General features: G+C 41.0%; 1 protein-coding gene across 8 annotated transcripts in view; it reads right to left on the minus strand.

Annotated features, from left to right (window-relative positions):
• ITSN1 (intersectin 1) overlaps positions 1-21,607 on the minus strand; it is a 215,842-nt gene that overhangs the window by 193,767 nt on the left and 468 nt on the right. The gene's annotated exons all lie outside the window — the stretch shown is intronic.

The raw sequence follows: 21,607 nt of genomic DNA on the forward strand, positions 1-21,607 counted from the left end.
CCATGGGCTCAGGTCATGATCTCAGGGTCCCGGGATGGAGCCCCACATCCCTCATATCCATCAGGGTTCCCTGACTCAATGGGGAGTCTGCTTCTCCCTCTCCCGTTCCCCCTACCCCTGCTTGTGCTTTCTCTCTCACTCTCTCTCAAATAAATAAATAAATAAAATATTTTAAAAAATTAACTAAAAAAATTAAATATAATAAAAATATCATTTTAATCACTCTAAAGTATATAATTCAGTGATATTTAATATATTCACCATTTAATACATTAATAACATGACAAAATCTAGTTCCAGAACATTTTCATCATCCCAAAAGAAAACCACATATTCTGCCCCCAGCAACTACTAATCTCCTTTCTGTCCCTCTAGGTACGTGGCCTTTTATGTCTACCTTCTTTCACTTATCATAATGTTTTCTAGGTTCATCCATTTTGTTGTAGGTAGCATGGATTCCTTATTATGAATGAATAATACTCTGTCATACACATATACCACAATTTGTCCACTGATAAAAAAAAAAAAGTTGATCAACATTTGGGATCGTGTCCACCTTTGGCTACTGTGAATGATGCTGAAAATTCACCTCCAAGTTTTTGTTTGGACAGCTGTTTTAAATTCGTTTGGATGTATACTTAAGAATGGAATTCCTAGGACATTTGATAACTCTATATTTAGCTTATTGAAGAACTACAAAACTGTCTTCCACTGCAGCAGCACCAGTTTACTTTCCCACCAGTAATATATAAGGCTTCTAGTTCCTCCATATTCTTGCCAACACTTATCATTTCCATTTTTTTTTTAATGATGGCCATCCCAATGTGTGTGTAGGGGCATCTCAGTTTTAATTTCTATTTCCCTAATGACTAAATACATTGTTGGCCATTCGTATGTCTTCTTTGGAAAAATGCCTATTCATGTCTTTTGTTCATTTAAAAAATTGGGTTATTTCTTTTTGTTGTTGGATTGTAAGAATTCTTACATCTAATTGTTTTATAACCACATGAAAGCACTTTAAACCGATGACGCATTTGGTCCTCCCCTCTCTACCAAGCTTTAAGACAAATGCCAACCTTCCACATGACAAAAGAACAACTGAGAAATTAAAAGAGGTCACAGAATCAACTGGCAACAAGACTACATAACTAAAACCTTCATTTTTGTCTTAAATTACAAATCCAGGACTGGATCACAGATGATGACAAAATAATGGTAATAGTCATTTCTTATAAAGCGCTTACTACCTAGCAAGGCACTGTGCTAGCTGCTTTCACATCCTCCCAACAACCCTGGAAGGCAAGAACTAGCATTGACCTCATTTTACATATGGATTAACAGAGGTACAGAAAAGTGAAATTGTTGGCTTATGGTTATGCAGTCAATACCTGAGCAATTTTGCTTCAGAATCTGTGCTCTTAATCCATTTGCTATACTGGCTCTCAATCATAAAATAACAAATCTTGACCAACTGCCGAACTCAGGACCTAAAAAAAAAAAAATGCTAGTAGCTACATTGTGATATGTCACTTTCTAGTTCTAACCCCCAGTGTCTGCACAAATCTTTCAAGTTAACTCTTGGTTCTAGGACTTGCCTCTTCATCACGTTTAGGAATGTCACAAAGAAGTAAATCCAAAACTAGATGGGTGAATGCCATTTTATCATTCCAATTTAAGATCTGTTATATTTTTGAATCTGACAAAAGACTATTCAGGATATGGTGACTCAGTTGTCTATTTCCAAGAGCATCTGGAATGCATCTTGACTGGAATTATAAGATGTTACAGTTACCAGCAAAGGCAGGCCTAAAGGCCCATCTAATTCAAACCTGTAATTTACAATATAATTATATATCAGTTAATGGTTTTGTAAACTAAATCTCAAACTTGAGAAGAAATCTAAAAGGTAATGTATTTCATAACAAAACCAATATGAACAGAATGCTAGAGGTTATAGATTTCATTTTCTGAGCAATAATTACAGGCATAACTGCCTGCTATATCCAGCACTGCTACAACTGCCTGGAATTATGCGACCTCAGAATGTGAAAGAACTTTAGGCCCTACCTAAACAATCCTTCATAAACAATTCTCTCCTTCTAGAATTAAAAGGCAGGCTAAAGCCCTGAAATGTGCCTATGTGATAAATGATCATTTATTTATACCAAATTTTATTTCATAATGTTATAGTACTTCTAACTATTTTTGTGGTATTTCAAGAATTTATTTAAGTTCAGCTACCCAATACATCACTCGTAACGTTCTTGTTACAACAAACGATAGCAAATATAACGTTCTGTTTTCTCATCCGTAACATGACGAAGTGTATTTACCATTTCTCTAACAGAATTATGGAAAACAAATTTTAGATAGGACATGACAAAGTCTCTTGTAAAATACATGAGACATGATAGGTACTCAATAAATATTCCTGTGTCTTTGTGAAGTCATGGGTGTGAGTTAGATAATACCAGAAGCCATTCTAAAGCAAACTTTACGTAAGCTAAGTGCAACTCTGATTAGTATCTAAAAGGTCACTTATCTGATGAACTCAACTGCATATAACCCAGAATCTAGATACCAGAAGAGCCTTCTGATTAGAAAGATAGGTATCATTTGTAAGTTATAAAGGAAATCAGTTTACTTCTTTGGCTAGACCTAATGTCATTTCTGATACAGCAGAAGACTCTATGAAGGCTCTTTCTATATATATCCTATCACCCATTTGATAAAATGTTTCTTTTTTTTTTTTTTTAAAGATTTTATTTATTTATTCATGAGAGACACACAGAGAGAGAGGGGCAGAGACACAGACAGAGGGAGAAGCAAGCTCCATGCAGGGAGCCCAATGTGGGACTCGATCCTGGGATTCCGGATCACGCCCTGGGCTGAAGGCAGGTGCTCAACCAATGAGCCACCCAGGCATCCCTGCTGAAATGTTTCATTTAATTAGGGCTATGGAGGTTCAACATGCAAAATATTAACATGAATACATGTAAGTCACAAAGGAAATGTAAAATGCTTTCCTCTTCTGATGGGATTGTGAAATAAAAGAATTCCATACCAGAGGGACCTAGAGAAAGGATGGAAAGAGATACAGTCAAGCACACCCAGTGCTATGCTGTATGTTGGCAAATTGAACTCCAATTAAAAATATATATATATGTAAAAAAAAAAAAAGAAAAAGAAAAAGAAAAAAAAAAAAAGTAAAAAAAAAAAAAAAAAGATAAATACCCACCATTTGCTTCGACGTGGATGGAACTGGAGGGTATTATGCTGAGTGAAATAAGTCAATCAGAAAAGGACAATTGGGGCAGCCCGGGTGGCTCAGCAGTTTAGTGCCGCCTTCAGCCCAGGGCCTGATCCTGGACACCCAGGATGGAGTCCCACATCGGGCTCCCTGCATGGAGCCTGCTTCTCCCTCTGCCTGGGTCTCTGCCTCTCTCTCTCTCTCTCTCTCTCTCAATCTCTCTGTCTCTCATGAATAAATAAAATAAAATAAAATAAAATAAAATAAAATAAAATAAAATAAAATAAGAAAAGGACAATTATATGGTCTCATTCATTTGGAATTATAAAAATTAGTGAAAGGGAGTAAAGGGAAAGGAGAGAAAATGAGTGAAAATATCAGTGAGGGTGACAAAACATGAGAGACACCTAACTCTGGGAAATGAACAAGGGTTAGTGGAAGGGGAGGTGGGCAGGGGGTTGGGGTGACTGGGCGATGGGCACTGAGGGGGTCACTTGGTGGGATGAGCACTAGGTGTTACGCTACATGTGTCAAATTGAACCCCAATAAAAGATTTAAAAAAAAAGAGAGATACAGCCAAAAGTTTGGGAGCAGGGTGGGACTCAAGGAAATGATTAATAGCTGGGGCAGGAGCTTCCTATTGAGACCTAGTCTGACCCAGAAGGATAAGCCAGAGACAAATGGCAAGAGACAGAAGGACGAGTGGACAGTGGCATGAAATGAAATGTGAAGGAAGGTAAGTGTATGTGACAAAAGGATCATACTTGGAGGTTCAGGTGGCCAAAGTCTGGAAAGGTGAGGTATAGATGGAAAAGATGAGGAAGAAACCAGAAAGGTCACAGGGATGGTGCATAAAGCACTCATCAGACTGGGTACAAAGGTTCAGATTTTACCCTCTATCGTAGCAATTCTCTGTGTGGTCCCTGGATTTCTGGAGTTCCCAGGACCCCTTCAAAGGGACCAGAAGATCAAATCTACTATAATAGTACTCGGACATTATTTTCCTTTTTCACTCTGTTTATATTTGTGGTAATACGAAAATGACTGGTGGGTTAACTGCTGCCACCTTGGCAGTGGCACCAAACTGTACTGGTGGTCGTGTATTCCTCACTGCCACACAATCACAGTAAAAAAAATCAGTTTCACCTCAGAATGTCCTTGATAAGTCATCAGAAAGTATTACGATATTAAATCTCAGCCCCTGAATAAATGTGTTTAATATTTATGTGACCAAAAGGGAAGTAATCATAAAGCACCCCAATGGCACGCAGACGATGACCATCTTGAGAAAACACACCTGTGCAAACGTGTTGGAAGCTGAACTAGCCACTGTTTTCGTGGAACACAAATTTTACTTGGCAGAACAACAACAGAAAATCTATACTTACTTTTAGACTTAAGTATTTGGCAAATGGTTCTCAAAAATGAAGTGAGTCAACTGCGAGAAACACTGATGGTACTTGTTGCTAACGATAAAAGAGTTTTTGGGCAAAACTTTTAAATTTGGAAAACTAGTATCTGCCAACGGGAATTAGGCTACTTCCCGACTTTTAGAGAATTTTCTAATAAAATGGATTCTCGTATTAACAAATGGGATCTTGTATTGTTTAATGAAACATTTGAAACTACACAACTCGGTGAACTAATATTTTGCAAATGACCAAATCATGATGTTACAAAATCACACAGGAATAAAATATCCATCCAAATTGCAAGATGAGCTAATAGATTTTATTGTAATGCAGTATGAAAAGTTCACCAACATAATTCCAGATTCCACATTGCAACTAACCCTTAAGAAACTATCAGTGTCAAATTTTGGTATAGTACCAAAGAATAACCACAATTTTCTGAAAATGCCATCAAAAGACTCCTGGTTTTTTCCAACTACATATCTGTGTGAGGCCAGATTTCTTTCAGCTACTTCAACCAAAACATTTCGCAACCCATGGACTGCAAGAACAGATATGAGAACCCAGCTGTCTTCTATTAAGCCAGACATTCAAAGAGGTTTGCAAAAATGTAAAACGATGCACTCTTCTCACTAAATGTTTTTGCTTTGTTAAACAGTTTTCCTAACCCTGTTATTTAGGTAGGCATGTGATGGGCTTTACAGATATTTGCAATAAATTAATAAAATATTTTGTAAATTTCTCAGTTTTAATTTCTAATCTGGCAGATAGTGATAGATTAAAAAAAAAATCCACATAAAGAAAAGCTCCTCGAGGTCCTTGATAACTTGTCAGAGTACACAAAGGTCCTGATACCAAAGTCTGAATGAAACCTGCCACCACAGGAGATGAAACATACAGGGAAAGATTTTATCGTGAGGCAGATGTCCAAACACACTCCTCTGGCAACAAGGGGTAGGTTAACACTGAACAGGTGAGGACTAGAAGCCAGACCAGTCAGTAAGAACAAGTGGAAATGTGAACAATTCCAAAGTGTGCAAGTGTGGGCTATGACGACAGCAATGAACATAGCGGGAAAGAGATGAATTCAAAAGATGTTTCGGGGCAGGAGAGTGGACAGAACCTAGCAACCAACTTCAGAATGAGACAGAAGGAGTACAGGCTGCCAGCCTGCATGGCCAACTTGCAACTGCCCATCCACCTACCTGGCTTACAGACAGGTACTGAGTCAATCCCTATAGAGATCTAGATATCCCAAAGTCAATCAGTTCTAACAACAACTCTCCCTGGGGTTAGTACAGACCCCACAACTTAAGGGCTCAGTCCCACTTCAGACATCAGCCACAAGTCTTGAGTAGCCCCTGAAGTGCTTGAGTATCCCCAGCCCTTCTACTGGCAGCCTATAAATTCGGGGGTTCCCACAAGCTCCACCTTCCCCCAGGTTCAGTAATTCATTGGAACTACTCACCAAACTCAGGAAAGCACTGTACTTGTCATTAGTTTTATTACCTCTCTTGTCTGTGAACTATGGTACCCACTTGTTGTTTTGGAATGCTGGTGAGGTTGGGGTCCAAAGCTGATGGCCAAGAAGGAATTCTTGAGACGTCTTTGGTGCAAAAAGGTGATTTTGCTTAAGCAGCGGGACAGGACCCAAAGGCAGACAGAGCTGCTACCCCAGGGTTCTGAGGGGTGACAGATCCTGTAACTTGGGAGTTGGGGGAGGTTAAGGAAAAAGAAGTGTCCAAAAGGACTTTCATATGCTAAAAAAGACTCAAGAGATACTGGAGGCCTTGCCTTTGTCAAGCTAAAGGAGTTTGTCCCTCTAGCAAAGCATTAACTTTAAGAGAGTTGGGAGTTTCCAGGAGGAAGGTTATATACTCCTCCGCCTATCTCAAGTAATTGTCAATGGGCTGAAGGGTATAAGGAAATTTTATTTGATTTACATTCCCTTCTACCTTTGTTTCCCACATCATCATACGGGGCTCTAGGAAATTGAGTCTCTAGATTTCTGGAAATTAGGCTATTGATAAGAATGCTTTTTCCTTGTAAATCACTAAGACCCCAGTAAACTGAGAGAGACTGAAGTCCCACAGGGTTGTGATCTCTATTAGTTAACCATTTGGTTTTTTTCCTTCTCTTAGTTTTCGGGCAGCCAAGAGTCCCTGAGGAATGTCACCTGTATCCCACCCGGGAGTGGGGAAGAGGATTTGTGGGTGTCAGTTTGTGCTTTGTCCTAACCTTGCCCTCGGCTCCCTCATTACATCTACCCACACATCTAAATGTTCACCAAACCAGATGTCCAAACCTCTCCATTCTAGGGTTTCTATACAGGGCTTCATCAGACTGACATGACTGATTAAATCACTGACCACAAGATGAAACTCAAATCTCCAGTCCTCCTCCTTTTTTGGGGGGTGGTGGCTAGTAGTCATTTCATTAGCATAAACTCAAGTAAGGCCTAAAAGGGCTCATTTTAAATAACAAAAGATGCTCCTACAAGTCAGGAAATTCCAAAGGGAACCATGGAGGAAAGTCAACTACACTTTTTTTATTATGCTACAGAGTACCTAACATAGTTATTGATCTTTAGTAGGTACTCAATAAATAACTGCTGTAGAAAAAAGGTTAAAAGGCAGAAGAAAAGACAGAACTCCATCCAGGTATACACAGAAAACAAGATTTATTAGTTGTCGCTAAAACTCTTAAAGTGGAGAGGACTGTCCTAGAGGGGACTGCAAGGTCAAAAGAAGGTAGAAATAACAGCTCTAGAGACAGAACGTAATGAGGTAAGGAGCCCCAAGAGACCAAGAAATCCTAGATGTGATAGAGAGGAAAAAACCGAGTATAAGGCAGGGAAAGCCAAAATAGAAGAGTGTTTCTAAAGAAGAAATGTGGGGGCACCTGGGTGGCTCAGTGGCTGAGCATCTGCCTTTGGCTCAGGCCTCAAGTCATGATCCCAGGAATCTGGGATGGAGTCCCGCATATGGCTCCCATGGGGAGTCTGCTTCTCCCTCTGCCTATGTCTCTGTCTTTCTGTGTCTCTCATGAATAAATAATCTTTAAAAAAAACAAAGAAGAAATGTGTCGAGGGGTGCCCAGATGGCTCAGTCAGAAGAGCCTGGGACAAGTGATCTTACAGTTATGAGCTCAAGCCCATGCTGGGTGTAGAGGTTATATTGAAAAAAAAAAAAAAAGTGTCAAGTCAGATGTCAAGAAACAAATGGGTGGAAACTTGTGTGCAGCAATCAACAATGGAGGGGCAGAGCAGAAACCCACTATGATGAGTAACAGGAACAGTAAAGACACCCAACATGACACTACTCTTCCAAGAAACAGGGCTGCCAGAGGGCGACATGGGTCGCCAACCAGTGGAGGGAGCACAGCAGCACTGGGATGAACCCAAATACAGTGTGAAGGAAGGGACGGAGGAGGCAGAGAACAGGCCTGGTTCAGGCTGGAGGTTCTGGACTGACACCAAACCCTGATCTACCTGCCTTAAAGGCCCTGCCCAGTCTGGCCTCCCCTTCTCCACGGTCCTCCTCATGGCCATGGAGGCCTTCTTCTCAAACGTGCTGTGCTCCTTCCTCATGGCGTGGGTCCTGTTCCCATGCTGGTTCCTTCCCTGATGAACTCCTGTGCGTAGCTCAGACTCCCGGGTCCATGTCACATCTCCCATGGACTCTAGAACCGGGTTGCATCCTCCTGAACGCTTTCTGCAGTGCTTTCAACAGCTGGAAATCATGTATTTATGTGGGGTGGCTCGTGGGTTGTTTTGTTGGTATGTCCATCTGTCCCACTGAAATACAAACAGACGGAGGACATGTAGCTGTCACCCCTGTCCTCCCCGCTCCTGCCTCAGCTCCTGGCACACAGGACTTGAGCAGGACTCGAAGCAGTGGACTCACTTCATTTTTGTGCAGGACTGAGCGGTGGCACCGCTGAAGGGAACAAGCACCGGAGACAGGCCCAGAGTCACAGAGCACCCAGAGAGGAACTGGCACCTAGAACCTGAGGAAGGAAGGTGACGCCCACCTCGTCCTTCTCCCTCTCGTCCCAAGAAGCAAAGGGTAAGTAAGTGTGAGTTAGTGAGAGTCACAAGAGCTATTTGGGAAGTGGGCAGCAGGCCCAAACAGGAGGCAGAATTGGCCCTGAAAAGTGAAGGTTCGAGAGCCTTGGGGGAAGCCTGAGGAAATGGGCAAATCTGGTGAGAACGGGAGAGAAAGCTGTGAGGGAATACGCAGCGGGTCACCGCCAGGCGGGGAGGGAAGCCCACGAGAGTCTGTTTGCTTCTCCTCAGCCAGCTGTCAGCCGCACAAACACAGGAAACAGCGTGCAGATAGCTGGGCTGGAGAGGCGACGGAGGTCTGCAGGGGAGAAATGACAGAGGGACAGCTGGCCAGGGGTCGTGGGTGTGACACGCTCAGTGTTCCCAGGTGCGCAGGGCAGGAAACAAAAGCAGGAGGAAATGAGCCACCTGAGATGAGAGAAGCGAAGGAGGACCAGGAATCAGAGCGGGTGAAATAAATTAGGATACAGAATCTTAAAAATAGGGGCACCTCGGTGGCTCAGGGGTTGTGATCAGAGGGGCCTGGGATCAAGTCCCGCATTGGGATCCCCACAGGGAGAGCCTCCTTCTCCCAATGCCTAGGTCTCTGCCTTTCTCTCTGTGTCTCTCATGAATAAATAAAATCTCAAAAAAATCATCTAGGCTTTAAAAAAAAGAATCTTAAAAATAAGTGCAACATATTTTTCAAGATATGATAAGCTCTTGCCACCTACTGTAATCAGTCTCTTACCAAAACCATAACAACAAATCTCAAAAATAGGCCCGGCCCGTCTGGAAAAGGTCAAGTTGCTATCTCTCCTAGAGTCTTAAAAAAAAAAAAAAAAAAAGCAGACGACTGAAGAAAGGATATATCCCTTTCCAGTTCCAACTTTTCCACAGTAGATACATGTTTCTCCAGCAGTTCCAGATGAGCGTAAGTTAAAAAGCCTCCAAGAATGAGCCAAGACAGAAAGCTACACACCTTAGGCACTGAAAAAATCTGAGGAAATCTGCAATTACAGAAGCAGCCCAACTGGTGACAGTAATGCCCACAGTTCTAAATTTAAGGTGATCTAACCAGACTACAGAGGAGTCTCCCAAACTTCATTCTATTCAGAGGAGTCACAGAATAGTAAAATATATTTAGTTCTAAAATGAATGAGAAATACAAATTCTGTAGGCAGTATGCTACCCATTTAAATTTAAAAACCAAACTTTATTGAGAAGAATGCTCACATATGCTTTTGGTTTCTTTGAGGTCTTTGTATCATTTTATTAAAGGCCTTCACTTAAAAGAAGAAAATGGTCACCACCATTTTCATATTCTCACCGTTTATTATGAGTGTTTTGGGCATGTGTTTGCCTACTCAACACCCTTCCTTCTCCCAACTGATCCTATTTTCCCTCCTGTGATTTCCATGAGTTTAGGTACAGACCTTACCAACTGGTACAAAAGATGGACCCAAAAGCCAGGACAGCCAATGAGATCCTGCACTCTCCTGACCAAGAGGACTGGTTCAGGCTCATGATCAAGCCAGGCCAATTAAAAACCCTTGGACTTGAAGGTATGTGAGTCAACATACCTCCCTTTGTTTCTTAAGACAGTTGGTGCTTGGGACACCAGGATGGCTCAGTGGTTGAGCTCCTGTCTGCCTTTGGCTCAGTTCATGATTCCAAGGTCCTGGGATCCAGTCCCACAACAGGCTCCCCGCAGGAAGCCTGCTTCTCCCTCTGCCTGTGTCTCTGCCTCTCTCTCTGTGTCTCCCATGAATAAATAAATAAAATCTTAAAAAAAAAAAAAAAAAAAAGACAGTTGGTGCTTCTTCCATTTGCAAATAAAAAATTTCAGACAAATATAAATAAGGACTATCATAACACCAAATTTTATCTTCCTCTACTTTAATCCTTTCCTTCTCTTCCCATCACTTTTTGGTTCTCCCTCTCCACCCAACTCCTTAGGAGAATAGATTACCACAACTTACCACTGAGTTGTTAGGACATCACCATGGGATAGAAAAAGCCTTCAACCCGGGTAAATTAAGCTGAGATTCCATTTCTTGGTATTTAGATGAGAGTCTAAATTTACCAATTAAAGTTGAGAGTCTTATTTCAGAGGCTTGAACAGAACACACCTGAACAGACTTCAAACTCACCCCCTACACGGACACACGCAATAGTGTTATGTTCACTGTGAATTTCGCTACTATCATTTTTTTTGCGTGTGGCCACAATGTTATACGTATGTGAAGGGAAATAACACCACTGAACTGCTAGGGCATCTGGAAGTACATTCCAAATCTCTTCCTTCCTGCTTTCCCTCAGCTAGAGATCTGAACTGGTTTAAAAGAGGTGAAAGTAAAAAAAAAAAAATTAAAAATTAAAAAATTAAATAAATAAATAAAAGAGTTGAAAGTGGCATCCACATCTGCAAAATGGCTTTTTGAATAAAATCATGATGACCTAAGTTAAATTCTGTACTTCTGCATTTCCTACAATCCTTAATTTTCAATGTTACGATTACATGGAAAATATAATGAAAAAGTCACAACTTCCTCAGAAGTGTTAGAGACATGGTAGTATTACTTAAAAAAAAAAAAAAAATACAGTGTTGAGAATAAGAACCGTCAATCACCATAACAATAACCCACCTCAACTGGCTTAAACCAAAAGGAACAGGAACAGGAATGCAGCCAGTCCTCAGAAATGAATGAAAAGACGGTTTAAAGCCATCAGAGATTCAGATAGTGTTCTTTCTGCTTCTGTCCAGATAGGTGCTTTATACACTCCATATGAACACCTTTCTCTGCTCCAGACACAACAGCAGGACATAACTTATGTCCCAAGTGTTTACCTTAGGGCCTTGGGCATGTGAATCTCTAATCCCAATCTGCAGGTCCAATTTCAGATTTCCAGGAAAGGAACACTGATTGGGCTAGCTTGGGTCAGGTCCCCAAACCTGGTTCAATCCTCCTCCGTGTCTTCTGTGGGGAGGAAGAAGTTGGCCAGGAGAGGATGTTTAGGTGAAAGGACAGTTAAGGGATTTGCGTTGGGTCAGACACTCCAAAAATTCCTATCACACAGTCTCAGTTCTCTGTACTTGTTTTATCATCATCACAATAAGGTCCATCTTAGACTTTTGCTAGGAGTCTAGAGTTTAAAAGAACTTAAGAGAACTGAATCAAATTTAAGAAATTAGACGGTGGGGGATCCCTGGGTGGCTCAGCGGTTTAGTGCCTGCCTTTGGCCCAAGGTGCGATCCTGGAGTCCTGGGATCGAGTCTCCGTCGGGTTCCCGGCAAGGAGCCTGCTTCTCCCTCCTCCTGTGTCTCTGCCTCTCTCTCTCTTTCTATGTCTATCATAAATAAATAAATCTTAAAAAAAAATTTTTTTTTAAAGAAATTAGAGGGTAAGGAGCTTTCACCACTGTTTGGGGAGTTCACATCAATAAAAAGTACAAATTAAAAACAAATTATAGGGGTACCTGGATGGCTCAGCCAGTTAAGCGTCTGCCTTCGGCTCAGGTCATGATCCCAGGGGCATGGGTTTGAGTCCAGAACTGAGCCCAGCATCAAACCCAGCATGGGGCTCCCAGCTCCACCAGGAGTCTGCTTCTTCCACTGCCCCTACCCCTGCCCCTACCCCTGCTCAGGCTCACCCCTCCCTCTCTCCCTCAAATAAATAAATAAAATCTTTTTTAAAAAATTTTTTCTCTGCTTGCTTCAGCAGCACATATCTAATAATTTTTTTTATTAAAACCAAGAGTACACTTAAAAAAACATGTATGTTTGGTCTACATGAAAAACCCAAGAGAAATGGGGAAAAAAAGAAAAATAAGATGTTAGAGGGCTAAGATTCTGTCTTGGTTTAAGCCTGGACATCTGGAACAATGCGCAGACAGAGAGCGCATGCTCATGTTCACTTACCAGATGACCACACTCAGATCTTCCCAACTACTGTACTTTCAAATGGGACACAGGTGTGCTCACGGTACTGCTGCCCTTAGTTACGGGAGATGATGCCTGCAATTAGTACTAATTACCAGGACTAACGTGATACTAATTGTAGAGGACATCAAAAGGTTGAGAAGCACTGAATAAATGACCAAAACACTCCTGGAACTAAGAGAACAGAGTGGCTGGTTACCAATGTATATAAGGCCAATACACATTCAACAAATGTTCAAAGTCATTGGTAGTGGCAAAAAAAAAAAAAAAAAAAAAGGCAAGTTAAAACAAAACTAAGATTTTTCTTAAATGGTTTTATCCAGTCGTGGTGAGGGAACACAAATTAGGGACACAAAGCCAGGGGAACACACTTGAGGGCAGTGGTGGGCTATGGAGGCTTAGAATATATTCCAATACATTAAGTGAAAAACACAAGCTACACAAAGGTATGTATTGAGATTACAAAGTGGCAAGGCAACGAAGACTGAATTCAGCCCTCGGGTATGCAATGTCTGAAGCCCAGTGTGTTTATAAAAATTGTGGTCCATACAAAAATTGTGAGATTTCATATTAAATCCATATTTCTAGATTTCCAGCTTTTTTTTTTTTAAGATTTTTAAAATTTATTTATTCATGAGACACACACACACAAAGAGAGAGCGAGAGAGCCAGGGACACAGGCAGAGGGAGAAGCATGCTCCATGCAGGGAGCCTAACGCTTGATGCCGGGTCCCCAGGATTAGGCCCTGGGCTGAAGGCAGCACTAAACTGCTGAGCCACCTGGGCGGCAGATTTCCAGCTTCTCTTGAAGAACTAGAAGGTATGTCTCTCAGGCCACAAATGAGTAGGCTGCCTGGCCCTGGGGAGCCTCTTGCATGGACCAACTTCAGTGCCCACGTCCCTAACATGCCCTCATGTCTCCCAGACTGAGCAGCTCACACATCCAACCTGCTGAGAAATTTGAGCTGATGGACCCCTCACAGCATATGAACAGTCATTATTGCTGGATAGTGAGATTCTAGGTCCACTTTTTTCTTGTCTATATTTTCAAAAGTTTTCTTCGATAAACACATACTGCTTTTGGAGTGAGGGGGGAAAATGTTATTTTTTAAATTACCAAATCACAACTGCAATATCACTTCATCTAATGAGACTGAAACAACTAAAGATAACAGATAATGACTGTGGTTTAAAACTAATTGAACTAAGGAAGTAATGTAAGGTTTCAATTACTACAGTATTTCCCTCCTTTGATACTAATTAAAACACCAGCTTGGACAGACAATAGCAGCGTTTTACAAATTAGATCTTCCTCAAAGTGAACAGCTTCTACAGACAATCAAGTCATAAAATACCTATTTTAAGGATTCATTTCCCTATATTTCAAGTTTCTTTCACCAAGAAATATAAACAGAAACTCTATCAGAAATCTGTTAATCAACTTAATGCTTAAAAAGTTAAATAATTGCTGATCTTTATTTCACATTGTTTGGTTTGGTCTGATCAATAATAACAGTAGTTTCACAAGAACTTCAAAAAGTTTCTACCAATCACTATTCATCACACCCCATCCCTGAAAGCTCAAAGAGTATCTTCATGGCAAAGAAAAATTCCCACATCAGGTTTCCTGCATGGAGTCTGCTTCTCCCTCTGCTTGTTTCTCTCTCTCTCTCTGTGTGTGTCTGTCTCTCATTAATAAATAAATAAAATATTTAAAAAAATTTTTTTAAAAATGGGGATCCCTGGGTGGCTTAGCAGTTTAGCACCTGCCTTCGGCCCAGGACATAACCCTGGAGTCCCAGGATTGAGTTCCACATCAGGCTCCCTGCATGGAGCCTGCTTCTCCCTCTGCCTGTGTCTGCCTCTCTTCTCTCTCTCTCTCTCTATCTCTGTCTCTGTCTCTGTCTCTCACTAATAAATAAAATCTTTTTAAAAATTTTGAAAAAAAAGAAAAATTACAAAGCTAGGTAGAAATGGCAATATCCACAGGTGACAGAAAGTAAAGTTGATTCAACATTTCTCTCTTGCTTTCCTACAAGCCACTCCCACTCCCATGAAATCCAGAGTGATCTTTTTAAACAAAAGCAAATCATGGGACTCCTCTGCTTAAAACTTACCTTAGTTTCCTACTTCCATTGACTTAAAAAACCCAAACTAGCCCCTATCTCCTCACTGCTCACCAAACTTGAGTAACTCTGGCCTCCAGGCAATCAGGTCCTCAAACACTAATAATCTACTCAATGTGCCAACAAGCAACTGCTCAGGGTCCAACATGTACCAGGCACTGTTCTAGATGCCGGGGATAAAGCAGTGAACAATACACACAAAACTCTCTACCCTCCTGAAGCTTACATACTAGTAACCTCTCTACCACCTTATCTTCTGCCTCAATTTCTGTAATCATTTAAAGAATTTTAAAACAATTATAATGACTGTATTTGAAGGTATCTGGAAATAAACAATACTACCTATAATAATTTTATTATCATTTGCTGACTTTCTTTAATAGTAATTATCATAAACAAGGGAGAGAAGAAATAAAAAAGGGGGACCTTTACTCATTGAAACTTTGCTATATACCAGTAATGAGACTTATTTATCCATTTTTCAAGCTTTCTCTCATACTAGCCATACAGCTTTTAGATGCCAGTGACCAAAAGGTAGCATTTCAATTCTGCCAGAATGGAGCAGTTGAGTTTAAATAATGCCAGAAAGTGGAAGATTACTTGTTTTCAAAATCTAATTATCTTAGGTTTGCAGCAGAAATGGATTTTTATAAAACAGCATCTCCACAACGAAGATCATAGATCTTCCACAGACTCTTATTATAAACAACATACAGGAATGGTGTGTGTATGTTTATACAATGACTTATGATAGGAAACACTACCCTTGTTAGAACAATGTAACCGCTCAGGAACTTTGTCTCAGAAAAAAATAATTAGCCCTACACACACGCACGTACACAAAGATAAAACAAACAGATCCAAGAGCATCTTGTTTCCAGTGCTTTTATCATAAGAATCAGTGTCCTCCTGGGGTGCCTGGGTGGTTCAGTTGGTTAAGCATCTGCCTTTGGCTTGGGTCATGATCCCAGGGTGAGGGACTGAGCCCTATATAGGGCTCCCTGCTCAGCGGGGAATCTGCTTCTCCCTCTCTCTTCCCCTGCTGTGTGCTCACAAGCACTCTCTTTCAAATAAATAATAAACACACTTTTTTTAAAAAGTAAAAAGAATCGGTGTCTTCCTTAGGGCACTTAGATGGCTCAACTGGTTGCACATCTGACTCATCGTTTCAGCTCAGATCAGTCTCAGCCCTGCGTCAGGCTCCACGTTCAGCATGGAGTCTGCGTGGGATTCTCTCTCCCTCTCCCTGCCCCACCCCCAACACGCACAAGTGCTCTCTCACTCTCAAATAAATAAAAAAAAAAATCTAAAGAATCAATGTCCTCCTTTACTAGGTTGGCTAATGCATGGCACTACAAACCACTTGGCTGCATTCATTTCCATGAGCTGTATCCATGTCTTGCAAATCCATGCTACCAGTCACCGGGAGGACTTGCGGGCAAGACACAAGGATGAACAAAACCATCACTGACAGAAAAACAAGGCAAAATGCCCATTAAAGCAAGAGGATCAAAAGCACTGCCCTTGTGCATTAGGATAAGATATTTTATTTTAAACATCAAGGATTAAAAAAAAAAAAAAACTGACCCACTGCTATGACCTTGTTATGTTCACAGCCATATTCAGCTGAATCTGAAACTCCATCACACCCCTCAGTTCAACTCCTGGGACTGCCACTCAGCCAAGAGTGCAAAGTATTCTGTACCATTCCCACACCACACAACAGTGAATGGGTTTTAGTGACCAGCTTAAAATTGAGCTGTCAATTCAGCACAAGCAAACTCAGGCCAGAGAGCTAAAGCCAAAACAATTTCACCAATGCTCTCTCTGGGCAATAAGTTAGTAAGATAAAGGGCCAATTAATTCTCCCAGAAAAAGGTCAAAAGACCACTGAATTCAAATAGATGAACCTGTCTCAAATTCACCTGGTTAGAGGGCTACAAATGTTAGCAACAAAATGTTAAAGATAGTCTACCATCACATTTATTAACAGGCTTGGGTTTTTTGTTTTTAGCAATCTCCCGGTGGATCCATGACATCTCTGTACAGAGAGGCCATCACATTCCTGAAGTGAACTTCCACAGGCTGATTCAAATCTCCAAATTGGCCAATATGGGAACGTTTGGACAGACTCCCAGCTGTCTTCCTTATCATACGTCTACACACAGTCGTTTCCAAGGCAAGTCCACATTATAAGTGAACCGCCTTTTCAAATTTCACTAGTCTTCTCTGTAACTCTAATCCTGTTTTTCATGCAGGGGCACTTCAGGAAAACCACTACATTGGAAAGGATAATAAGCTGCTTTGAGAGACGAATGCTAGATAGTAGACAAGGCTTATTTGTGAGCTAACTTATATGACTAACTTCTCAACAAGAGGGACTCAGGCCTATAAACTGATACGTAGCAGAGAACCTCCAGGTTATTCCAAAAATGAGATCAGGAATATAAAAATACCCTAATGCCTATAAATCATGTCCAGGAAACAGGCAGTCCAGGATCGTGGCTGAACATTTGGGCTCTGGACTTACACATCTGGGTGGCCACTTACTGGCTCTTTAAAGTTCCTTAACTGCAGGCACTTCAGTTTCCAAGGCACACTCATCTAAAAAAGGACAATTTTGTGAAGATTGAGTGAGGCAGTGCTTATCAAATGATGCAAAAAGACTTGCTAAATGTTAGCTATCACTATTAGCAGTGCATGAATTTTCTGACTTTCCAGATCATACTCCTGAACACATCACATTAACATCCCTTTCTTCTTCCTAAAAATAATAATTCACTAGGTTTGTCACTGGTTAACTCATTCCAAAAAAAGGGAGGGAAGAAAACAACTCTCAACCACCACTGTAAGGATGTAAATTGCTACAACCTTTCTAAATGGCAACATGTATCAAAAATCTTAAACTTGGCATGTACTGTACTTTGATCTTGCAAATCCACTTCTAGAAACTTATCCTACAGAAAAAAAAAAAAAATCTCCCAAGTATACACAGAGATGCATGTAGGAGAATAGTCACTGCAGAGTTTTAACAGTGGGAGAAAAAAGAAAATTAATGTCTGATAAAAAAATAGGTTAAATGATCACAGACATAAAATGGAATCTTATTCAGTTATTAAACTATTACAACTGATGATATAGCCATGGAAAGATTCATGATGTAAGAGGTTAAGCCAAACAAAGTTACAAAATAATCATGCATAGCAGGGCCCCATATTTGTTACCAAAAATTGTATCTAAAAAGCTACATGCACACACACAAAAAGAGGGTTTGAAGAAACAGGTACTGAGGTAGTGGATATAGAAGTATTTTGTAGTGTTTACTTTTCGCTATTTCGATTTCTTTCTACCATAAAGATGCAATTCCTTAAAATACAAGGGAAATGAACTGATTAGCAATTTGCTTCTAAAATATTCAACAAATCTAAAAGCGATGACAAGATTCATCTTTATTTAGAAAAATACCTATTTACACAATATTTGATGGTTTATTACTTTTAATGGTTAGTTATCCAATTAAAAAGTTAGTTATCCAATTAAAAATTAGTATCAAGAAATTAGCAAGAGACTTCTTTTCTTCAAGAGATGGATTTCTACCATCAAGTGCAGCAGTACAAAAATTAAATGGATTAGTTTGAGTTTCATATATTTTTATATACTTGAACTCCTGATCATCATAATTACCATTTAGTACATGAATATATCTCAAGAATTTATGTAAGCACTTGAAGTACTTAAACTTAACCTACTATTATTATTCCCATTCAGCTGAAAAAACTGAGACATTGAAAGGTTAAGGGCCAGATCAAAGTCACAGATTGTATGTGGTCAAACCCAATACCCTGTAGAAATTTTACTCCTAACTATTCAGCACCCTCAACTACATAACAGAAACCGTTCTTTATGGGGTATTACACTGGATTCTGAAAAGAAAGACTGAAGGTCATATTTTATTAGGATGAAAAATGAAATTGGAAAACATACCAATTTTCTGTATTTTTTGTAAACCAATTTTTACAGCAGTATGTTGGGTTTATCATAGCATACCAGTGGCATTTTGAGATAGTGTTAAATAGTAACCCACCACTACATGGGGACCTAAATTTACATTTTTAGTCTCTAAACAATATTTTGATAGGAGCCTTCTTTTCAGCTTAATCACCTTGTGCCTTCTATGCTTGGGAAAGGTTCTCTCTTTTCAGAGCCAAACAAACTTACATAAATGACTGGGCACAGTACATGTGGCTCCTAATTTATAAAATCCGTGACTAAGTAATAACATTAATTTTACAAGAAAAGGTTTTAAAGTGTGGCCTCATTGCAACGTTATCCACTCATAAATATTTAATGGAGCTCCTCCAGGCACTATTCTAGGCACTGGAGATAGAATGATGAGCCAAAATCTCTGCTCTTCTGAAACATATATTTTAGGTGCATTATATATCTGAAGGTCGTAGTCCATTTTTTATTAGCAGCCTAAGGTATAAAACTTAGTCTGCTACTTAAAATCTGCTATCCACTTCAGGGGACGGTCTTAGGAGAAGGAAAGCACAGGGCCAGCTGTTCTCCAACTTTTCTATTCCAAGAGAAATTCCTGGAGAACTTGTTTAAAAATCGGATTCCAGGGCCCCATCTCCAGGAATCGGATTCTGAGGTGAGGTGACAAAAAAAAAAAAAAAAAAGAAACCCGTATTTTTAACAAGAACCTCACTTAATGCTGATCTAAATGATCTGAGGTCCAGACTTTGAGAAACCCACCAGTAAGTGGAGCCATTCAGAAGAAAATGATCATTCCGAAGAGACTAGTGCTATGGCAGTGAAACCTGAACTGAGTAACATAAAACCAACCCTCACGTAATTAATTCTGTGTCATTCACAAATCTAGCAAATTAAAAAGATGAGTAAGAATGGAGCAATTTACCAGCACCTCCCCCTTAACATCTTATGGGATATTTGAATTTGCCTCAAACTAGGCATTTGCTGAAAAGATGAACTTGAGTTCTACCAACAGAAGAGATAAGCATTAAGAAAAAGGAAATTTCTAGTAAATTGCCAAAAAAAAAAAAAATGCTAAGAGGGACAAACATTTCAGGGAACTAACTTGCTACTACTCATTTTATGCCCTATTTCACAATGCTTAGTATCTGAACAATCCACAGGGTTCCAAAGTACATCAAAAATTTGTTCATTTCCTCTCCTACTCAGGCAGAATAATAATCATAGAGTTTTGTGAAGGTGCCATGTGCCTCGGCAACTTCAACAGACACATTCTTAGGTAAATAAACGCCACTAAAAAAAAAAAATTCTATCAGAAATGCTTTTTAAATAGTTTTAATGCCACCACTAAATCAGTGTCCCTTCATTTCCAATTTAGATTACCTAAAAAGTTCCTGGGTTCTTTACCAACCTCCTACAGAAAAAAAAAAAAAAAAAAAAAAAATTCCCTTGGATATTAGAAGGACGTACATTTTTAGTTATAAAGCGAACACCATCAGGGCAACATAAATGTGTCATGTAAACTAGAAGGAAAAAAAAAATTCTTTTAAAGAAAAAAAAAACCAGCATTTTGTTTGCAGAGATAAACAGGTAGAAATCCTAACCTTAAAAAAAAAAAAAAAAAATCCTAACCTTGAAGAGAGAAATTTAAGCTTCTGCAACCTTACATCAGCTAAAAATAAAGGTATCCAGGCAAATACATCCCTCCCATTTTAGGGGTTGAGAGTAGCACCTCGCGGACCAGCTGGCCTGCTGGGTCCTGGCCCCAGTTCCTAACCTCAGATCCTGTCCACTGCCTAATGCATGAGATCTCTGAGCCTGTGTGTTCTTCATCCGTTCAAAGGGATTAGTGACATTGCCTCTCTCCGTTAACGGAATTGAGATTTTTTTTTTCCCCAGATGCATTTGTTTTTATTATATGTCCTTTTTTTTTTTTTTTTTTTTTTTTTTTACTGTGCTTGCTTCTATCATTTGCGCGCTTGACCACGGAAACGGCGAGAGCGGGATGCCCGGGGATGAGCACAAAGAAACGGCATCTGTCCGGGGTGCGCATATATTTAAGATTTCAGGCTGGTGCTGTCTTCAGAATAGCAGTGACGATGACAAAGTTCTAGGGGAAACTTTCATATTAAGAGGCTATCAGAAATCTCCACCGCCTCCCACTCAGCGGGGCAATCAAAATAATAATAATAATAATAATAATAATAATAATTAATTAATTCTGAAAAGACGCGAATTTATTTCTTCAAAAAGCAAAGCCCTTCTCCAGTCTGAAATCACAACAAAAGATGCCCGTAGGGAATGTTATCTGCGAAGTTGTTTTCTAATCCCGAGGCGGGCAGAAAAGTCAAGGGAGGCGCAACCCACGGGCTGGGTTCCTTTTCCTGCGGATCCCGGTCCCAGGTCGTCGTAGGCGCGAGCAGGGGCCGCAGCGGTGGCCCCGCGGGTCCGCACCGCGAGGCGGCGGCCAGGAGGAGCGGCGGACCCCGGGGCCGCGCGCTCGCGGCGGAGGGGGAGCCCCCGGCGGGGCGCCTCGGGGCCGAGCGGCAGTGACCGCCCTTCACCGGCACGCGACGGAGACAAGGGGATGAGCCGGGGGCGCGAGGCCCGCGGGCGAGGCGGGCGAGGCGGGCGGGGCGGCTGCCCGCGGGCGCCGGGTCCCCGGGAGGCTCGGCCCGGGCGCCCCTCTCGCCCCCGCGGACCGAGGCGCCCCGCTCGGCCGGCCGGGGCTGCGGACGCGCGTTCAGCCCGCAGCCCGTGCAGCCGCCGCCGCCCGCTCGGCCCGCCGCGGCGTCCCGGCCTCCCGGCGCCCCGCCGCCGCCCCCGGGAGGATGG

The sequence above is a fragment of the Vulpes vulpes genome, chromosome 15, assembly GCF_048418805.1.
Source record: "Vulpes vulpes isolate BD-2025 chromosome 15, VulVul3, whole genome shotgun sequence".
NCBI classification, from domain to species: domain Eukaryota; kingdom Metazoa; phylum Chordata; class Mammalia; order Carnivora; family Canidae; genus Vulpes; species Vulpes vulpes.